General features: G+C 46.2%; 1 protein-coding gene across 9 annotated transcripts in view; it reads left to right on the top strand.

Annotated features, from left to right (window-relative positions):
• ZHX3 (zinc fingers and homeoboxes 3) overlaps window positions 1-18470 on the top strand; it is a 47352-nt gene that overhangs the window by 1794 nt on the left and 27088 nt on the right. For 4 of the 9 annotated variants that reach the window (XM_051632789.1, XM_051632793.1, XM_051632792.1 and 1 more), the window contains exon 2: window positions 14721-14827. The gene's annotated coding sequence lies outside the window, so the exon portion shown is untranslated. Of the gene's footprint in view, window positions 1-5910; window positions 5956-11274; window positions 11355-12873; window positions 12893-14004; window positions 14245-14331; window positions 14459-14720; window positions 14828-18470 lie in introns of those variants that run through there. The other 5 variants (XM_051632788.1, XM_051632790.1, XM_051632787.1 and 2 more) reach the window with 5 other exon arrangements.

The raw sequence follows: 18470 nt of genomic DNA, 5'->3' as shown, positions 1-18470 counted from the left end.
TGTGTTAATTCCATTCTAGATGGGTTGGGGTTTAGCAGACATTTTTCTGACAGGGTGAGCCCCCACAATTCTTGCTTCTGTAAGAAGGCAGTAGTAACTTGAAGCCCCAGAGTGACTCAAGGGAGCACGTCTCTATCAATAGTGTCCTTGTTGCAAAGCCAACCAGCCCAGCCCTGTGGGGGCTGCTGGCTTTTGTTGGGGAGATGCAAGGACTGATGCAGCCTGGAGCAGGTGAGCCAGGCTGGTGGTAACAGCCATCTGGGTTGTTGGGGCAGGGGGGAAAAGATTGAAACAGCAGCATGGCCCTGGCTTTGCTTTATACAAATGCACCCCTGTGCTCTGTGGGAAGGTTTTCCTTCTGTTTAGACCTCCTCTTCCTCTCCTCCAAAAATATGGTGCCCTTGTGTATGGGAGCTTTATCATCTGCCTCGGTTACTATGGCGTTACTATGTAAAAGCAGCTCATCTCCTAGCTCCTGGAATTATCCAGGACTTGGGTTTACAGTCCAACCTGGGGGTGCAGGCTGATGTCCATTCCTTGTCAAGCCTTTCCCTGTTTCTGCTGTGGGATGGGTCAGGGGGCAGCATTCCTTGCAGGACACAGCTGTGGCTCCATCCCCTGGGAGTCTCCTCTGGCTTCCTGGGCACAAGCCCCTGTTGCTCCATGTGAGGCTGTCACGTTAGGTGCATCACTTCTGTTTCCAAACGTGGGGCAGTATCCTGGGCAGTGATGAGCCCTGGGAGACCCACTTGGATCCATCCCCTCCAGGGACTGGGTTACCTGCTCCCTATTGAGCACAGGCAGGGCATTCGCTGCCCCAGGAAACTGTTGGGAGCAGTAACAAATACATGAGGGTCTGTGGAAATCTGTGTGGGGAGAAAAAAAAAAAAAAAGATCATGGAATGGTTTGGAATGGAAAAAAAACATATGGGGGCAAATGTCTTCCCCCATGCCAGTGTCCTGCTCAGCCCCCCCAGCCTGTGCAAGCAAACCCACACGGGCTGGCTCATTGCTGCCCGCTTTCCCTGGCTCCCCTTCTCCTGATAATTTTTCTCCTTTCTGTCTTTTCCACCTGATTTGCATGTATAAAAGCACAAGGGAGATTCATCCCAAGGAGAGGTCCTTGCTCTGCACACTGTTAATGTAAGTTATTGTCACCCTTGTTCTTTTAGGGAGCTGGCATAGCCCTGAAATGAGGGGGGGTTTGCTTTGGCAGAGCAGAGCCCAGAGCCAGGTCCAGGTTCCCTCCACCCTGATGATTTGTTCTGTGTGTTCTCTGCGTCACTCCCACAGGTGCCTCACTCTTTACATTAAGTAAAGAGGAGCCCAGAATAGTTATGGTTGTAACTTGGGCACCTATTCCAGGTGGAATGAGTCTACTGAGGCTAATTTGTAGGAGATCCTGCTTGCTGGTGCTTGCAGCTGTGATGGCTTTTTTGCTTTGTTGAGTAGGAGCAGGGTGATGTTTCTAATCAAAAAGGAAAAGAAAAAATCTTGTACTTTCTTTCTTTGTTTTCTCTCTCTCTTTTTTTTTTTTTTCCCCTGGACAAATGTTCTAAATAACACTGCTTAAAATGCAAATGGAGGGAGTTTGTGTAAAGCCCTGGATGGGTGAGGGCTGTGGTGGAGTTAGAGGAGCTGGTGATGACACCAGGCACAGGAGCACAACTGGACTGGTGGGATATTCACCAGAGTTGTGGCTCATCGCCGTGTTTCAAAGGGTTTCAAAGACTTTGTGGTCTCTCCTTCCTCTCTCCTTTCAGGGGAACACTGCGTGAGGGTGCCCTCTCCTTCTTCTGTATGCACAGTAAGGAGACATTGAACTGAAGTCCCTTTTTATCTGTGTGCACTCCTAATTCCTACTTAATTAGACATAAAAAAATTGGAGAAGGAGCCTTCTAAACTGTGCAGTCACTTGAAGTGATGGCACTTGTGATGTTCCTCCTACTGAAGGCAAGCTCTGCCCTCACCACTCCAGCCAGGCTCCCCATGTGTTTTAGCCCTTGCTTGGCGGGAAAAAAAAAAATGAAATAAAATAATACGGTGTTCAGGTTGCCAAAAGTTTCCTTTATAGCTCCACCCAAACACTTCTGCCCAGTAACACTCAGAAAATTCAGTCTGGGTGATGGTGCTTCCCTGCCTGCTGTGCCACCAGGCTGCTTGAGGGGAAGGGGAAGAGCTTTTTGGTTTTTTTTTCCTTTAAATCCAGAGATGCTTGAGAAGGCCACATCAGGCATAGGGTGGGGAATGAACCCTGGATTTTGGCCAGCAGAGTGTTCTTAATAAAGAGCCTGGGTGGGATAGGTTTAAATAATAACACTTAAATATTCAGAGGCAAGAGGCAGATGACCCAGTTGAAAGGGGCTTCCAGCACTTCATAGGGTCTTTCTGCTATTTGTGTCAGCATCTTTTAACTCATCTTCTCCTGAAGAACTGTCTTGAGGTTCTTTTCAGGCTGCTCTGTCCTAGGGATATAAAGGGGATCAGTTTGCTCCCACGGGAAGGACAGAAGGGAGCTCCAGGAGCCTGGCTTGGTGTGCGGGAGGCTCTCGCATGCTCTGCTCTCGTGCCTCGACAAATAAAGGCATTTCTCATGAAACTTACAAAAACCTCCTCTTTTGGAAATAGGTCAAGAAAATATTTATTCCCCTAAGGTGTCATGCCAGTATTGTACAAATATTTGAATTGATAGTAATTTTATTTTCTCCTGCTTTGTTTCTTTTTAAGCATATTCAGTGCATTGTGGGTTGTTTTTTTTTCCCAATGATGTAGAGGCATTAAAAAGTGTATGGAATTGGTCCTGCTGGTCTCTATTTCCATCTGGAAGCCTGTGCATCTGCTGGGGACTTGTGCTCTACAATTGCAATGCTCTAAATCAGAAGCAGTGACACTTTTTTCTGTATACCCTGGTCCTTATCAGAAAGCTGGGGGAATAGTTTTTGTTCTCCAGAGGAGTTCAGGTTGGCAGTGGGAACAACAGCCAATGTCCTTTTAAAAATGAAACTACCAGAATACAAAATGGTCATACTGGTGAGTTGCCTTCCCATTCTGCAGCCTCATCTCTGGTGTTGCTGGTGTCCCTCTGGGAAGTAAGTCCAATGGCTGGGTTCTCCTGCAGACAGAGAAAGTGGGGGTGGCCAAAAGCTTGTGCCCTGCTGTCTGATGGAGCTCGTTCTTCTGTCCTCCCCAATTAATCAGGAATCAGATGGTACCTGTGTGTCCTCAAAGAGGGTTGGAAACTTCTTGTCTGCTCTTAAAATGTTTCATTTAGGAGGGCAAAAATTTGTCTTGAGATCCTGGATACTTGATCCTGTAGCTCTTCACCTCCAGATCTCTGCAGCATAGGAGCAGCGAGGGTCTTTGCTGTACCACAGTGGAGTGTTTGGAGTATACTTTGTGTAAGAGGAGGTTCAGGAAGAGGTTGCTTTTTGGTGGGCAGCATTTTTAATGATCTGAGGTCCTGGGTCTGCGTTAAGGATGCAGCCAATCCAGCCTGGTCTTTGCTGATGGGTGTTTTGGAGACGTATTGCTCTGTATTCCTCACTCTTCTGTGGCAAGAATGAAGCCACCCATGTCCATCAGAGCTGCTGAGGGGGCAGAGGCCACCATGGGACACATCTGCCCATCCCTGCCTCTGCTCCCCGCTCATGCAAACCTCTCTTTCCACCTCAGCATGGGTGTTGGAGCAGTGCTGAAGACCTGGGCTAGGATATGGGTCTTATTTCCCACCCGTGGGGAGTTTTTCCTTCTTCATTCCAAATATCAGCTGAGTGGAAGAGGGTGAGGTTGGCACGAGGCAGGGGAGGATGCTGTGAAAAACAGATACTGATGAACACAGGAGGTTTGCTTTGCCTCCCCAAAGTGTCTTCTCTGGAGATGGCATTGCTGTTCTGCCTCTTCACATGCAAAAACACTGCCTTGTGCATCTATTCTGCTGGGGTTGGGTTTGTCAGGTCCTTGTAGGCATGAGGCTGGAAAGAAAGAAAGACAAAAAAGTCGAATTTAAAATGTCATTGATTTTTTTTTTTTTTTTTTTTGGTCTTTTTCTTCTAATTTAATCAATTCCCTACCGTGCTGTAAATTCCAAATGTGAATGGGAAATAATCCCACCAGTACAATAATTAGCATGTAAGCAGCAGATGAAGAAAGCCCAAACTGCTGAGCTGATTGGTGAATGCTGACTGTTTTCTGAAATCATTTCAATAATCACGTCTCCCATTAAAAAGAAGACAGGGCAGGGAGGAAGTCTTGAATTTTCTTCCAGCTCAATGTAGCAAAAAATGGTATGTGCAGTGTAGCTGTTCTCTGTGTGATTATAAAAGGAGATGAGGGAGGTGCTTGAAACTGAATTGTAAATCTAAATATTCCTAATTTTGCAGCTGAGTTTATTTGTTGTTGTTTGTTTGTGTTTGGTTTTTTTTGGGGGGGGGTAAGGAATACAAATTGTAAGTCAAATATCCATCATTTTTTATAGGTATGATGGCAGTAGGTAGTCTATTGGAAGAAGAAAAGTTTCCCTTCCAGTGGTGCTTTGGTGCAGGATGCAAAAATAAGTCCACTGGAGGCCATTAATAGTGACACTTGTTTCTGTGTTTATTGTCCATCCATCCAGCTCCTGGATGTTGTTGTTGTGCTTTGAAGGGATGGATGGAAGTCAGCATCTGGGAAGGGGTGATTTCAGAGCAGCCACGAGCTGGGCACCCTCTTACCACAGGGAACTGTAGCTCTTTTCTGCCCTGACTTCCCCTGCTGCTTTTTTTTTTTGCCAGTTCTGCCCCAAAGGTGCAAGGTCAGAGAAATCCTCTCTCTGCTTAGATGCCTCCATAGTGTTATGTCCCAACAGCTCTAGGAAAGGTCACCTCTGCAGAGCTGTACCTGGCAGCTGGTGTCATTACACACCTGAGTTCACATTCAGTGTTAGCAGAGATTATTTTATCTCCTAATGATGTTTTCCCCCCTCCTCAAGCAGCCCTGGTCATCTCCTGGCCATGGCCACCTCACCCTCAGGACTTCTTTTCCAACAGCAAAGGGCAGGTGATGCTCCCACCAGGTATTGAACCAGAGCATCACCTCAGAGATGCTTTTTCATTCCAGTTTAAACTGAATTTGAGCAACATTTGCTAAGTTGTGCTCGGTGCTTGCAGGCCTAAAAATACTTAGAAATGGAGGGGATGGTTTGCAGAAACCCAGGGGTTGTGTTCCAGGGTAACGTGCTGCCCTGCCAGGGTGAAAGATCCTGGCGTGTTTGATGGAGGAACCTTCTTATTCAGGAGTTTGCAGGATCAACTGGAGGTGCCTGTGATGGGAAGTGCTGACTCTGGCATCACTCCAGTAATCCTGTGTGCCCCCCATTTTCAATGTGGGGAACAAGAGCTGCCCAGAATCACCCTTGGGGCGTGACAGCCGGGAGGGAGACCAGCTCCCAGGGAGCATCCCCAGCCCTCTGCCTCCCAGAAGCTCAGGATACGGTCACGTTATCAGATGTTCCTTAAAAAATAAATCAATAAATTTAAAAAAAATCAGGCCAGCCCAAGCACTTTGAAACAGTATTTATCTTGCAAACCCCAGCCCGGCGCTCTGTGGGAAGCTCTGTGAGTGGATCACGGTGCTGTTTTCCTTGCATGCTTTCCTGGTGTTAGAGACAGTCTCAAAGAAGTCTCACATTGTTTCGTTTCCCCTCCACACTTCATCTTTTTCTAAAAATAAAAGCTAATGTCAACAATCCTACAATCACAAATAAGTGAACGTGCGTGCCCTGCACCCCGTGAATGTTGGGTGTTTTTTGGTGAAAAGTGACATTTAGCTGGGAATCACATCATGAACTATGGGGAAAAATTGTATCTTTTAAACCCCCTCACTGATGGCTTTTTTCTTTTTGCCTTTTTAAAATGCCATTAATCAAGTTAGAGGCTGAAAATACTCTTGCAAAGCAGAACCCAAGAAAAGTCACTTGAGGTGAGTAAATAAGTTGGCTTTTTTTTTTTTTATGGAAGCCAAAAAAAAAGGTTCATTGCTGCTCCCTGTGTGAAGGGTACCTTAAATACAGACTGTCCTTCAGTGCTGACAGGCATCCCAAACACCTTTTATAATAAACCTCTAATTATAGCTTAGTGACTCCATAGGTTCTCTGGATCAGCTTGGGAATATTGCAGTGAAACCCAGGGAGAATATTTATATTTTTTGCAACTGATGGATGGGCCAGATTTAGAGCTGGACCTGGGGAGCGTGGTACATGGTGCTGTATTTATAGAGTATTACAGAGTTGTGCTTGCTGCTGGATGATGTAGTTTTGGGGGTTAAAACTCTGCATTTTGGAAAATATTTTCTGAATGCATCGGTGTGGATTCTTGAATCCAGAGTCCAGCTGAGCTGGTGGGAAAAGGGTTTGGCTGGTGGCCAGCTCCTGCAGCCCAGCACTATCTCCTGGTGTCTGACATTTGGATTAAAAACAGAACCAGGACTTCAGTGAAGATCTCAGCTTTTTAAAGAAAAAAGACCTGCAGAGTTTCATCGTTACAGAGAAAAGCTGGAAAACGGGAATTCTTGGGCAGAGAGGGGTAGGGAGGTGCCCTCTTCTCACCACCCTGAGTTAGCCTAGTTATTTCCCAGACTGGGAGCTGGTGTCATGGTGTTCAGGGCTTGACTTACAGTTTCAGAAGTTGCCATGGCTGATACTGGCAAGTTGATTCTTTTCTCCTCTGTTTCTTTATTTCTTCCCTCCTTCATTTTAATACCATCTCCTGGGAGATTCCAGCTGAAACCTATTCATTGCTGAGATGTTTCTTTTCCCCTTGTGCTGTGGATGCCAGGTCTGATTTGACTGTGGTTTATTCTGGCAGGAGAGAGGGAAGAGCAGCAGGACAGAAGAGCTGTGCTTGCCCTTGGGTGTCTGCAGATGCCCCTGCAAAGTCACCCTCTAGGTGTTACCCATGTCTGGTGTCGTGGGCTCAGCCCCTCTTCCACAGGAACAGCAGAGCTCTCTTTTATGCCACCAGGACCTGTCCTCCTCTGTCAGGACCTTAGCATTCAAGGCCAGGTTGGATGGGGCTCGGAGCAACCTGGTGTAGTGGGAAAGTGGGAGGTGTCCCTGTCCATGCAGAGCCCAGTAGGACTAGATGATCTTTAAGATCCCTTCTAACCCAAACCGTTCAGTGATTCTGTGATCCCCAAGTTTTGATGGACCTGCCTCACTGAGCTACTGAGTCAGCATGGGGTCTTATTTCTATTTCTATTTTCCTTGCAAACAGAAGCAGAGGTTTGTGAGACAGCTGGTGTGATCTGATGGTTGGGGATGACAGCAGGCAGCTTTCAGCTGGTGCAGAAGCTCCTGGAGAGGTCTGGCACGTGCTGTGGGATAGGGAGAGACCACAGGGACGAGGTTAGGGAGATGTGGGGGTTGAGGGAGAGCAGAGCAAAACCTCCTGGGTTTTTTTGGCAGGGTTAAGTGGCTAGATCATGGGTACACACCCTGACTAGGCAAACAAAGTGTCCCTGTTCAGCTGAGCTCCAAAGTCTACGCTGCAGCCACCCAGGACCTTGGTGGCTCTCCTCCTCCACGTGTAGTTGAGCCCTGGCTGAGGAGCAACATGGCACTGGGGACAGCAGCTCTACCCAGAGTTTGTTCTGCTGGTGCTTCCAGGGCTGAAGTTCACAGTGTGATCCCCTCTGCAAAATATTCTGAAGTCATCCAGTGAAACTGCAAAATCCCGAAGCTGGATCAAACCAAGAGATAATCCATCAAAGGTTCCTTCTGCCTGGCCATCAGTCCTTGAAAACCTAGATCACATTTTACTCCTGTTGGAGAATTTTCCTCCTTAATCATGTCTAGACCCTTATCTTCCATTCTTCTTTCTCTCCCAGATGAAACCTGAGCTTGTCACGACCCCAAAAACTGAACCTTCTCCTTGCTGATGCTCCCAGCAAGAGCATCTTTTTTTCTTTCTCCAAATATTTTGGAGCTCGTGATAAAATTTGAGAGGCTTTGGCAGTGCCACTTTGGGTGCTGTTTGTGTGCCAACCCCTGCTGAATACAGCTTTTATCACAGATTTGTAACAGTAGCTGTTGGAGGGGGAGCTTCACAGGAGAAGTGCTTTCAGAAGAATGCTTTTATAAAGGAACACTGTCCTGCAAAAAGAAAAAATAAGTGCCTTGCAGGGGGAAAAAAAAAGAGCCCAACATTTTTCTTGTGTTCATGTTGTAAAATTTGCCCATTAATTTGGGAGAATAAGGTTTTGCTTCCATTTCTAGACAATTTAGTTTGTCCACTTTGTACAAATGAGCACTGTTGTGCTGCAGGCATTTTTTGGGAGAGAAAAAAAAAAAAAAGAAAGAGACATTTTGATTCTGACTAAGAAATGCCAAAATCCTTGTTTTGTGTAACTCTCCCCAGGCTGAGCCCCAGCCAGGTCCCTGCAGGAGCTGGGACTGGGACCCAGCTGCCAGTTTGCTCAGACAGGGCTTGTTTGTAGTGGGAAGAGAAAACTGGGAAGACCAAAGATGGGTCCATTTATTTGCTCCACCTCAAGTAGGAGGAGAATTTAGGCAGAAGACAGGGTAGGGTTTCTGAGAAGCAAAGGTGGTAAGGGAGGATGTAGAGCCTCTGGGGTGGGGGCTGTGGTGTGTTCAGCTCTTCCATCTGCTCTGGGTCCTGCTGACATCCCCTTCGTGAGCTGTTCCTGGTCTCTGTTGGGCATTTCTCAATGGCAGGAACTTGGCTTGTCCTCCTGCACGTTTGCCTCACAACTAAAAATGTTTTTCCTTTAAAAAAAAAAGGATTGAAAATTACATTGGCATCTGAAAGTGTTCTGGCTGCTGTGTTCCAGCCAACACCTGAGGATGCTCTTACTGATCATTCCCCCCAAGGAAGGGGAGTGTGGCACTTAGCTCCATTTTCAGTTTTGGTTTGAATTGTCACACACTGTTCTGCAGTACCATTCACTTTCCCATCTCTTTGGCACAGAAGCAAGAGAATAAAACATTCAAAGAAGAATGTGATTATAATCCCACAAAAATTGACGGAGGAATTTGGCAGTGGTTGCAGCCTGTGAATGTAATACATAATATTTTATTCATTTAAAAAATTATTAGATTTCAAGCTGACAGTTTAAATGACAAATCACCTTAAAAAAAGATATTGTGGACTGTGTAAAAACTGTCAGTGTGGTTTTTCATTGCTAACTGTGGTGTTTGCAAGGTCCATGCACACAAAAAAAATCGGATCCTTTGGCTTTACCCAATTTGTGTTATACTAGTGTCCTTACTGCTGTCTCCTGGGCTTTTTTTATACCTGAGTTAATGGCAGAGCTGCCCATCCCAGTGTGCTCAGGGGAATTTCTTAGTCAAAGGGATTTTTTTTTTTTTTGGGGGGTGGGGGGGAAATAGTATGTTTTGCTTTTGTTGGTCCCACAAATCTTTGGTGAATGGGACCAGTAATTGCAGCTGGAAGAGGCTGGAGATAAGGACAGAGAAGCTGTTCAGATAAGTTACTGAACATGTTGACTGTTATTCAGCATGGAAAGCAGTTCCCAGGGGACTGACAAGAGTTCCTCATCCCAGAATATCCCAGCTGACAGCAGGAGCTGGAGCTGACGAGGCAAAACCCTGCAGGAAGTGCAGGAATGGAGCTGCAGCTTCCCACCTCCTGCAGGGTCTGGAGGCTTGAGTGCTTTGGATGAAAGGGAAAATGGTGCTTTTCTGTATCAGCCAAAATGGATAATCACACATGACCAGGCCTTGTATAAATCATGGAACAAAGCAATGATTTCTGCTCTCAAATAATAGTAAAATTTAGATATTTGTGTCCCCTGTGGTCCTCAGAGCATCCTTATGGGCAGCAAAAGAAAAAGAAGAGGAGGGGGAGTGTGCTCTGCTGACTGCTTTTCTTGCAGCAAGAAGCAAACTATTCTTTGCTGAGCTTTAAAGCTTGATGCTGCCAATGCCCCTGGTTTTAAATCCAACCTGAATAAGATTTAAATTTTTTAAAAACTCTGCAATAATTTTAGCTTAATAGGAATAATCCCATAATTCCTTCTCTTTGCCATGGAAAAAATGGCTCAGGTAGGTGTGTGTGGGACCATGTCTCTTTCTGTTTGTAAATTCTTGGAGATTGGGCATAAAACTCATCTCTCCTTAGCTGAAAATAAACATCTTGGGTTAGATAAGCATGTAGTGCAGAAAGCTGGAGGAAAGTGTCTTCTGGTGCTGGCAGGAGGTCCAGAAGGTTGTAATGATACTGACTGGAGGTCTAGAAACTGCTGGTCTGAGCAAACTTGGGTTGTTTGGCTCTAGGTAAGATGAGGGAAGGAGGAACTATATCTCCAGGTGCCTGAAAGAGAAGAGGCTGCTTTCAGCATTCCCAGTGCACAGGGCAGGAGGTCACAGTCCTAAAACTGTAGAGAAAGGAAGTTCAGATTTAATGTTGGGCAATACTTTCCCTAAAAGTAGCAACTGGATTTGATGGTCTAAAGAGCTTGTGGAGCATCAGTTGTTGGAAGATGAAAATGACTTGGAAATACCTAATATTTCTTGATGGTCATTCTTGTGCTTTGAAAGAGCAGTTTATACTCCTGCAAGTGGGACTTGTCTCCTTGCTTTCCTGGGCTCCCACAGCACTAGGAAAGAGTGGTAAGGCTAGAAAGGGTCATTTTTCATCTAAAATAAGTAAGAGATGACTAATTATGTTCTGGGGCTTAAGTTTTCAGGCACTGAAATTGAAGTGACTAAAGATAATGTAAGTTTGCATACCTCTCGACTACAGCAGGTGTTGGCTAGAAATATTTTATGCTCTCTGAGTCTAAAATTGAATGCTATGGATGTTAAATTATATAACTTGCCTCTCTCAGTGATGCAGCCTTTCCAGAACACTGGTCCTCTTTGAGTTGGAAAAGACAGGGGATGTGAGTGGCGTTGCCTTTAGTGTAGCTGTTTCTCTTTAAAGAAACATCAGTAAAAGCAAGTTCCCAGCTCTGTGTAAGTACAGGAGAAATAAAAACAAACACTTCAGAGACGCTAAATGGTAATTTGTCGGTCCCTTAATTGTACCTTGGGAATGGGAGCCTTTTTAAGGCAGTGTCCCCCACGCAGCAGAGCCTGCAGGACTGGGTGGTCTCTGCTGGGCTGTCTCAGAAGGTCCCAGATGGCTGAGACATGTTTCCTCCATATGCATCCTTTGCAGGTCAGGACTCTGCTCTGCCATGTCCTCTGCACACTCTTTCCTCCAAGAGTCTTATTAGAGATGCTAGTCTGATGCCAGCTTTTTTTTTTTTCCCCTGTAGGGAACAACCATTTTATAGTCAGGAGCAGAGAGCAGATCTGTGCTACTGATTGGCAAACAAGGTGCAAAATCTCAGGCCAGGTAAGAGAGTTCTTTCTTGGCTGTAACTCTTGCATCACTGCACATCACCCTTTTTTGTTCATAACCACACAAATCAACTCAGGTCTCAAGTTATAACTGAGCCTTTTGCTCCTTGCTAGATCTAATAACCACCTTTAATCACCTTCAGCTTCAACTACCTTTAATCAACTTCAACTACCTCCAGTTGTGCCAGGAGAGGTTTAGATTGGGTGTTAGGAAGAATTTCTTCACCTAAAGGGTTATCAGACATTGGAACAGGCTGCCCAGGGCCATGGTGGAGTCACCAACCCTGGAAGGATTTAAGAGTCGTACAGACATAGTACTGAGGGATATGGTTTAGTTAAGGACTTGTCAGTGTTAGGTTAATGGTTGAGCTCAATGATCTTGAAGATCTTTTCCAACCAAGGTAATTCTGTGATGTTTCAAGACCATCTGTGAGAGCTGCTAAATCTCAACTGTTGGCAGCTGGACTGTGATGCTCGTGGAAGGGACCCAAAGACATGCTTTGTTGTGGGTGGGGGTGCAGAGCAAGGAAACCTTGCCATGGTCTTAGCTTTTGGGACAGAAGGGAACCATGGAACACATGAAGGTGGGCAGAGTGCTGAGAGCCAGGCTAGGGGCTGCCTTCTCTGCTTGTGTGAGTATCAGGTTGAACCAGGCTTTGCTCTGCAAGGAGGCTTTGTTCTGGGGCTGCCTGCTTCTCTTTCCAGCTGCATTAAAAAAAAACCCACAACAAAAAGAGAACAAGAAGAGAGCTAACAGCTGCTAAAAAATAATCTGAGACTGGGATGCCAGATGAAAGGCAAACAGAATAATTTATATCCTGGAGACTTTACAGTGGTTTTGATTTTAAATGCATAGATGCTGTATGTGTTCAGTGCCCACAGAGGATGCTGCTGAGAGACTTGGGCTTCTCCCTCCCTGCCCACAAGTTCCAGCTAGTTCAGGCCTTACCATTTTAAACCCCCAGGTATGTGAGGATGGCTTATTCTCTGTGTCCGGGCTGGTATTTGGGGAATACATTCTCCATCCTGGAACTGTTTGCAGGTTTTGAGCTGCTCAGTCAAGCCTGAGGAAACCCTCAGACATGGAAAGGACAGCAGTGGGGCTGTGATGCTGATCAGTGGCTCTGGCAGACAGAGGACCCGAGTGCATTGTGGCTATCAGATGCTGGCATTTTAATATGTGAGAGAAGCTGGGGAAAAAAGCATTCCTTGGTTGTCCTTGTTGCTGTTCCCATATCAGTGATAAGCAGCTGAACTGTTTGCCTGTGCTGCTTGGAGGAAACCCTGACCCCTGCTCCTATGTTATTTCACTTGAAGCAGCAGCTTCAAACAATTCAAGGAGAAGCTGCCAGGGTAACAGTGGCTCATGGTGCCAAATCTGCAGGGGTTTTGCTTCATATTTTCAAAACCAGCTTTTGGGAAAGTCGGATTTTTCTCTGCCTCCAGCTTGAGTTACTATTTAAACCATCTTTAATTTCAGGAAGCGTGAAGCTGCTCAGACTGCTGTGATCAAGGTCACTCTTCTTAATTTAGGTACTCCCAGGATCACAAAATCTTGTTTGTTAAAGTCTTAGGCATATGTTGAATCCCTAAAGGAAGGTATGAATGATGTTAAACCTACTGCAGTGGAGAGAGCTCATATAATGATGGGAGAGGAGCAGTAAGGAGGAATGGCAGATAAGCAGCTGGGGCTGTGCTGTTATCACTTCATTTGGGAGACTGTTGTGCAAGTTGTTACAGGACATATACACAAATTTCTGGAATAAAAACCCACTCCATCAGCAGTCTAATATTTGTTTCTTATTATATGTTAAACTTTTTCTGGCATAGGAAAGGTTGTCACCTGTTATGTCAAGGTCTCAGTATTCAACACTGGGATCTTTCCAAGTGTGTTGAAACCTAATTGGTTCAGAATAAGCCTTTGCTTCATTTTATGGGAGAAAAAAACAACCAACAAAACAAAAGCAAGGAAAAAAGAAAAAGCTGTGGCATCTAGCAGGCATTTAAAGCATTTTTTCTTGTGATTTGCCAGACTTGGGGCTGAGTTTTCCCTCAGTTTTATGCTCTCATTCCATTTCCTGTGAATTAAATTGGGAAAATAACATACAGCAACCAGCACTGGGGGTTTGGGGGAGGCTTTGTCCCAGCGTGGCTTTGTAGCAGGGAAATACTTTCTACATCCTTCAAGACTTGTTCCTTTGCTTTTTTTTTTTTTTTTTTTTCCCTTTTTTAACTCCTGCTAGGGTTCAGTCTGTGCTGTTACAGCCAGAGCAGATGCTCTTGCGTGCAGGATTTTGGATGGGGCTGGGAAGCACCTTCCTGAGCTGTAATGCACCTGTGCTAGTTACGTGGTTAAACCCTTCCATGCCCATTAGTTAGTTATTTTAATCAAAGAAACTGACTGGGTGTGAACAAAGGGGATGGTCAGCAGGATCCAGCCTGAGAAGCAGATTAGTGAGGCTTTGACAGGGGACTTCAGCCTGAGCACGCTGGCTGGCTGAAGCACAGACACACTTGGGATGTCTTGCTGGGGGAGGAGAACCTGTTGCTGGCCACGCTCTGGCAGGACCAGCAAACGAGCCCACATTTTCCTTTCCTCAGGAATCACAACATAATTTTCCTATTTTTCATCCCTGTTACGAGCTCTGCCTCACCTTTTTCCAGGATGACTCTTTGTTTTTCAGTACCCTGTTTTCTCCCCCTGTCTGAACTTCATCCCAGAAATCCACTTGGCTGGTTATCCCTTTAGATGGTTAAGTTTAGAAGTTATGAAATCCATCGGGCTGGCTCTGCTGCTTCTCCAGGGATGAGGGAACGGCGACTGGAAGGCAGGGGAGGAAAATGGAGGGGAGAGAGGAAGCCCAGAGCTAAAAGCAAAGCTGCAGGTTATATATAGCTGCAGGCTGTGGCCATGTCGGGCAGGGTGCTGTGACTGCTGCTTTAAATACCTTCTCAACTGTTGCCATTTCCAGTCGTGTTCACAAACCAAACCCCGGAGTGGTGGCCGGGAGCTGAGGAGCAGCGGGTCTGGTTTCCAGCACAGCACAACTGGGAGGTTTTTACTGTTGTTGGGTTGAGAGCAGCACAGTTGAGTATCTGGTGATTAATTCCGTGAACTCGATTAACTTCTGATAAATGATATCTTTGCTCATTGAGTGGAAAAAAAATAATCCAAGCTGCGTGTTTTGGGGTGTTTCAGTGAAGATACAGTGCAGCTTTGCTGGGGGTGGGCAGCAAGGTGGATGGCATGAGCTGGGAGACACTTTCAAATGATAGAGGTTTTATTTTTACTTTTAGCCTTTACTAACCTTCTCCTTCGGGGGTGCAGCAGTAATTTTTGGTGTAATGCCTTCTCTTCCAGCCCCGAATCCTGGCGCAGCCCAGGCGACTGCAGGCACTTTAAAGATGCGCGCGAGCGCAGAGGAGGAGCTGGAGAAGGACAGGCTGAGGACGTGGTCCCTGGAGCAGGTAGGTCAGCACTGCCACCCTGAACTCCATGTGCTCTAGCAGGAGGGTTGGACTAGATGATCTTCAGAGATTCCTTCCAATCCCGACCACTCTGTGACCGTGCCATGTGCTTAACGTAGCCTGGACGGATGATGTGGTGTATTCCAGTGGATCGCAGGAGTCTCCTAGGAAGGCTGTTTTACCCTGAGGGCTGAAATGAGTGGTCAGGCAATGGTTTCCTCTGCTAACCTTTGAGCCCTGCTCTGCTCCATGGTTGGTGCAGGTGTCAAGTTGTGCTCCCAGGAGTCCCTGAGAAGGGGCAATTTTGGTTTGCTTCTGAATGTCACGCTTTGGATAGGGCAGAGTTCAGATGTCCTGCAGGTCTGTCCTCTTCTCCTGGCTGGTGCTTCTCTTTCTCTGTGCTGAGTCACTGATTTATTTCTTTCCCCACCCCTAAGAATCCATATAACTTAATAAATGCTCATCTGTCCCATGGAGTGGACGAGGGGTCAGGAGAGCAATGCGTTTTCCCTGTGGCTTCTGTGGATGGGCTTGTGCTTGGAAATAACACTTCTGTTTTCCATTACACCATTCCAGAGTTTTGAAGAAGATACTGGGTTTCTTACCAGAGCAGACCCATTTCACTTGTAAGAAATGAAGCTCTATGGTTAAGCACTAGCAAGCAAGCTGGTGAGGAATTCACCCACCCAGTTCATGGCTGTGTGAGACATGACAGTGTCCTCATGGAAAAGGGGATTTTTTCAAAGCCTAGAGTGGTTTCTACCCAGCTTGTGGCATGCCTGGAGACAGCTTGTTCCTCAACTTGATTAAATAATCAGTGTTGGGAGTACAAAGACTGGACTGGTGCTGTTTGCTGCAGCTTTCCTGACACACTTCCAGTTCTGCAGGCTAATTCCAGTTTGTTAAACTGGTAGGACTAAACAAGCAGGCCCTGCTGCAGCACGTGCACCCTCAGCCTCCTGAGAGCTGTGCCCCTTGAAGCTGTCTTGATTTGTTGCACTCTAGGTGGGTTCTCAATGCCTTCTGGCAGTAACCTTGCAAACACAGCAGATGTTGTTGCTCTCTGGGTTGTCCTTCCATGAGAGATGGAGAATGTGGCAGGAGGAAGAGGGTAAAGTTGTTGTAGCTTTACTCTGCATTTATAAGCAGAGTCAGGGCCTTTTGGGAGGAAAGAGTAGGGAGAAGGGAATTAAATTCTATATCCCTTGCTATTTGCCACTGAAAGACAGTAATGATGCTTTGTGTGGAAGGTCACTGGGTGAGTGGGAAAGATTCATTTATGTTACATCTGCAGAAACTAATGTCATTTATTACTCAAGGCCTTGCACCCAGAGGCAGATCCTGGCATTGTGGCAACTTGTGTCTTCCTCCCCACGCTCACAGTCCTGTGCTGGCACACAGAGGCTTTCCAGTGTCTTCTTAGGGAGCTTTAAGAACCAAACTGAGGATCCCTGCTTTAGGACTTGGCCCTATTCTCTACACTCCTCCTTCCCCCAACCCTCCTCTGGTGTCCTCTCCCTCCCAGTTCATTTGTTTTTAAAATGATTGTGCTATTGTGTGGATCAATATGCACATAGCCTGTCTTGTTTTTCTCTTGGACTCAAAGTGCAAAGCAAATCTGTTTATGGTTTTGGTGAGCTAATGCTTCCCCACCCTAGATTTTTAAATAGACTCTTTCTTTACCAAGCTTGCAGAGCTTGCAGGATGTATTGAAGTAATGGGAAAAATATGTTGTGTGTTAACCTTCCTTTTTGGTGAAACTTTGTTTACAACACCCTATTCCTAGCAGGGCATTTGGGAAGTGCCTATCTGGATGCTGAAGCAAGTAGAAGACTTTGAAATGAGAAAATGGGGATTTAAGGCATTTAGGGAGGAAATGTTTTGTGTTTTCAACTTGCAGTGCTTGGATGGTGGAGCAAAATTTAGTGAGCTGTGCTGAGTTGTCTCTTCAATTTTTTTAACTTCCCTTCCCCTCCTGCAAATCCCAGTTCTCAGGCTTGGCTCTTCCCTGAGCTTGCCTGTTGCCTTCAGATGGGCTCCTCCAGAGATGAAGGTAAGAGCAGCAAGGAATGCTCTTGGCCTCTAAATACTCTGTTGTATTAAGGGCTCGATATGTCACTGGTGTGTTGGAAATGTTATTTTTACCTCTTGATTACCTCCTTCCTACGAATCAATCTCAGACCTGCCTGTTTAGGTTAACAGCATTTTCTACATCCTCGCCGGGGTTTGCAGAGCACGGTCCTGCTCCGTGCACAGTGTTTTCACCAAGGTGTTTTGTCTGCTGAGAGGCAGAGCTTAGCTCCACTGTGGGAGCATTAGAAAAGCCCCAGGGCCACCAGCATCCACAATGCCTGGCCTGTGGCTTGGTGCTCTCCTACAGCCTGCCCTCCCTGCTGCCACACCCTCCTCTCCTCAGAACCTGGCTATTATTTATTTCTGCTGCAAAAAGGAGTTGCTTGTGGCTGGTCACAGGGCAGGAGCTCTGTGTGGAGGTGGCCATTACATGTGCAAATGCTCTTCTCCAGCCCGAGCTTTGTAGGGCAGATGTTGGCTTGGCTGAGGCCTCTGGGTACTCGTGTAACATAAATAAGCAGGAGCAGGATTTCAAAACAAGCAAATTTTTGACATAGCTGATGTCACACCTCTTCAGCTCTGTGTTTAGGGGCCATGGATCTGGAGGACCATGGTTGCTAGTTTGGTCTTGTTCCTAATAACCTACTGGAGGTGCCTCTGCTGAGGTGGTTCTTGTTGGGGGTTTCATCCTGGGGTTGTACTGAAAAGAAGACCCGTGGCATAAAAAGCATGTGGTGCTTTCACAAAATGATGGGCTCTGCATTAAATGCTCCTCACCAAGGTTTATGGTCAGGTGTGGGGGAGTGACAGCAAGGTCTTCTGGTGAGTGGCCTTGAACTAAAATGGCCTGGGGCAGGGTTATCACACAGGACTGTGACAAGCTGTTCCACCAAACAGCTGCCTCTGTTCTGCCAGTGAGGAGGAGATGGGGAAAAGGTACATTTAATTTCCTCACCCTGAGAGGGAAATGTTTTCCTGAGAGCAAATGTTCATCTGCACATCTGTGGCAGAGTGCACAGTAAAGAACTCCCCACCCAAAGGCTTTGCAAAGCAGAATTATCCTTTATCCCTTTACTTTGTTAGTGCTTGGGCTTTTTTTTTCTCTAACAGAGTCTTAGTTGAGGCAAAGTTGTCTCTTTTCTTCCTCTCTCCCTGTTGAGCAGCTAGAGTTTGGTGCTCCCTAGGAAGGTGGTGGTTGAGGGTTAACACTGAATAATGCTTATTGCTCCCTAGGCAGGTGCCCATAGCCCTGAGCATGGAGCTGTGAAGCTCTTTTGGCATCTGACTGCAATGATCTACCTCTGTTTTCATGTTCGTATCTCCCCTGTCAGTATGTGTAGGTGTAAAGCTTTCCCAACTTGCAGCTCAGATGCTGTTTTCCTGATGCCCTTGCATCCCTTTCCCTCATCCCTCCCTTCTTACTCTTGTTTCTTACAGACCTGTCTGCTCGAGACATGTACACAGTATCAGTGTGACAAAATAAACTGCTTGTACACAGAAGATGAGGCCACTGGATGCTTAAATGCTGTCTAAACCTGTACTAACCTGGCTAGACCTGTGTTAACTGTTC

The sequence above is a fragment of the Apus apus genome, chromosome 15 (assembly GCF_020740795.1).
Source record: "Apus apus isolate bApuApu2 chromosome 15, bApuApu2.pri.cur, whole genome shotgun sequence".
Classification (NCBI taxonomy): Eukaryota; Metazoa; Chordata; class Aves; order Apodiformes; family Apodidae; genus Apus; species Apus apus.
The sequence above is the reverse complement of the archived record's forward strand: the minus strand, read 5'-3'. Positions and strand labels throughout refer to the sequence as shown.